This window comes from Salvelinus sp. IW2-2015, linkage group LG27, assembly GCF_002910315.2.
Source record: "Salvelinus sp. IW2-2015 linkage group LG27, ASM291031v2, whole genome shotgun sequence".
Classification (NCBI taxonomy): Eukaryota; Metazoa; Chordata; class Actinopteri; order Salmoniformes; family Salmonidae; genus Salvelinus; species Salvelinus sp. IW2-2015.
In genome coordinates this window covers 38639202-38642312 of record NC_036867.1, presented here as the reverse complement: position 1 = coordinate 38642312, position 3111 = coordinate 38639202, and the positions used below count along the sequence as shown (strand labels likewise).

Sequence of the window (3111 nt, the reverse complement as noted above, 5' to 3'; positions counted from 1 at the left end):
GCGAGCTGCGTCGTCAGGTCGCGTCATCTCCTCTCTGATCTCTCCCCTCACCGCTCCTCCCTCAGCCCCAGCAGGCCCCTGTGGTCCACCCCAGACCACCTGGCCAGAGAGAGATCCCCAGAGAGGTGGGCCCCCTCCCTGAACACCTCACATTGAATACAGCACACATATATTTCTACATCTCACTCTGTGTGTGTGTGTGTGTGGTGACAGGAGCCTGGGGTTCAAGGACCTCTACGACTGAACAGATCTCCCTCTGGAGGAAAGACAACCCAACCTTCTCTCTAGTCCTCACTGTGCTATGATGTCATTCTTCAACTCAAACCCTGTGATGTCATGATCAGGACCTCAGGTTCAGAACAACCCTCCTAGACCGGAAATAATTTCAACAAGTGTTATCTCAAATGTATTTTTTATAAAATTTTACAAATGAACTGACATCACTGTGTTTGGTTGTGTGCATTGATCTGTAAAATGAGTGACCATTCAGTATATTTTTGATGAAGATTTGATTTATTGTTGCTGTTGCCTCAACTTACTGTTGAGAGTTAGAATAGTAGACGGTGCAATTGTGCATCAGTAGTTTTTCTCTTGTAATGTCAGTCACTGATGGTCACTTAATTAGCCCGTCAGCAAATTTGATTTATGATTGGTAAATTAGTCGAGCCATCTAAATTTATAGTAATCATGGTCAGATTACCGACTGGGGGCCACCATTGATATTGTAATTCACTCTCACTCAGATATATTAAAAACTGCAATTATTTCTCTCCAACCTATGGCAAAATTCATAGAATTGCAGGAAATGAGCTGTAACACTGCTAATTCTTCTCTGCCCCATTGCATAATGAGCAGAATTGCATGAAATTAGCCTAGTGGTTAGAGCGTTGGGCCAGTAACCGAAAGGTTGGTGGATCGAATCCCAGAGCTGACGAGGTAAAAATCTGTCGTTCTGCCCGTGAACACGGCAGTTAACCCACTGTTCCCCGGTAGGCCTTCATTGTAAATAAGAATTTGTTCTTAACTGACTTGCCTAGTTAACTAAAGGTTAAATACATTTTTTTAAATAAAATATAAAATTTCTAAGTCTTCTCTCAGCCCAATGGCAAAATGTTTATAATTGCCTCAATCTTGCTTTAAAACTGCAACATTTTCTCTACGCCCCATGGCAAAATGTGGAAAACTGCAGGAAATTAACTAAAACATAAATGTTTTCTCTCTGCTGCCACTAAAATGTTTTGCTCGCAAGGGCCCCCAAAGTGCTATGACTGCATGTGTTCGGTATGCAGACCTGCTAGCTACATGATGAGTTCAGTTTTTTCCCGGCCCCCACCCCAATCAAAGTTGCCCATCCCTACTCTAACTCAACAGAAGGCAGGTACAGTAGGTTATATCCAAGTGCTATGACCGATCACCAAGTTGATTGTATGACTTGACAGAAACATGACAATCCTGCAATAAACTAAACAGATAGGACAGGCACAGTACACCCAACATGAGAAACAGCATTTACAATCATTAGCAAAGATAATATCACAGGGGTTTGTGAAACACAAGCGGCAATCTATTTGAATATACAGTATCTATGGCATAAACCGATACTCTCACATCACACATCAATCAACTTGCACTGTTTCTATCCAGCATTATTTTATGGCATTGTGTAATATTATGGTTCATTGGGCGTGGAAAGATGTGCTCTGAGAGATGAAATAAGACCAATAATAAGTCCTGAAGAGGGAAAGAGAACAGAACGAGAGAGAGACAGAGAGGAAGAGAGAGAGCAGTGAAGACACAGTGGGGGGTACCAGCTAGTTATACTTGTGGAGGGTGTTCTGTAGAAATTAGTATTGGTGTGTGTGTGTGTGTGTGTGTGTGTGTGTGTGTGTGTGTGTGTGTGTGTNTCATCGTCCTCTGGCCTGCATCCCTCCTCCCTTCACCTGCGTCGCTCCCTCAGCCCCAGCAGGCCCCTGTGCTCCACCGCAGACCACCTGGCCAGAGAGAGATCCCCAGAGAGGTGGGCCCCCTCCCTGAACACTGCACATTGAATACAGCACACATATATTTCTACATCTCACTCTGTGTGTGTGTGTGTGTGGTGACAGGAGCCTGGGGTTCAAGGACCTCTACGACTGAACAGATCTCCCTCTGGAGGAAAGACAACCCAACCTTCTCTCTAGTCCTCACTGTGCTATGATGTCATTCTTCAACTCAAACCCTGTGATGTCATGATCAGGACCTCAGGTTCAGAACAACCCTCCTAGACCGGAAATAGTTTCAACAAGTGTTATCTCAAATGTATTTTTTATTAAATTTTACAAATGAACTGACATCACTGTGTTTGGTTGTGTGTATTGATCTGTAAAATGAGTGACCATTCAGTATATTTTTGATGAAGATTTGATTKAAATGAAATACAGCTAAAAGAGGGAAATTATGTTCTTTCATTAATGTATTACATTTTTTGTAAATCGTCTGAGAAAAGTGCTTTAATAAAAATAAAAATAAATTGTTCTGGTTTACTTTTCAGTCATAAGTCAGTTGAACCTTGCAGAATGGTACTGTAGGCTACATGTTCAACTGGCCACTCAGTCTGTCTCTTCCCCTGGGATGCTTTCTTCTCTAAATCATAGATGGGAAACTGGTGCTCCGCARGGCCCCCCTTTTGTAGGCCCGCGGATCAATTTACAAAATGTGTTATTTTGATTTATTGTTGCCGGGGTCTCAACTTACTGTTGAGCGTTAGAATAGTAGAAGGTTCAATTGTGCATCAGCGGTTTTTCTCTTGTAATGTCAGTCACTGACGGTCACTCAATTAGCCCGTCAGCAAATTTGAGTTATGATTGGTAAATTAGTCGAGCAATCTAAACTTATTAAATTACCGTCAGCCAAATTTGATTATATTGGTAAATTAGTCGAGCATCTAAATTATAGTAATCATGGTCAGATTACTCGACTGGGGCCCCACATTGATTGTAATTCACTCTCACTCAGATATATTAAAAACTGCAATTATTTCTCTCCAACCTATGGCAAAATTATAGAATTGCAGGAAATGCTGTAACACTGCTAATTCTTCTCTGCCCCATTGCATAATGAGCAGAATTGCAT

The 3111-nt window shown here is 41.9% G+C and overlaps 2 long non-coding RNA genes across 2 annotated transcripts; both read left to right on the top strand.

Moving 5' to 3' along the window:
* Positions 1-56: 56 nt before the first annotated feature.
* LOC111953943 (uncharacterized) lies at positions 57-1086 on the top strand. The gene is made up of 2 exons (XR_002875929.2): positions 57-125; positions 214-1086. It is a non-coding gene; the product is annotated as an uncharacterized lncRNA (long non-coding RNA).
* An 824-nt stretch (positions 1087-1910) lies between these two features.
* LOC111953942 (uncharacterized) lies at positions 1911-2509 on the top strand. Its single transcript, XR_002875928.1, has 2 exons — positions 1911-2017; positions 2106-2509. It is a non-coding gene; the product is annotated as an uncharacterized lncRNA (long non-coding RNA).
* Positions 2510-3111: the final 602 nt, after the last annotated feature.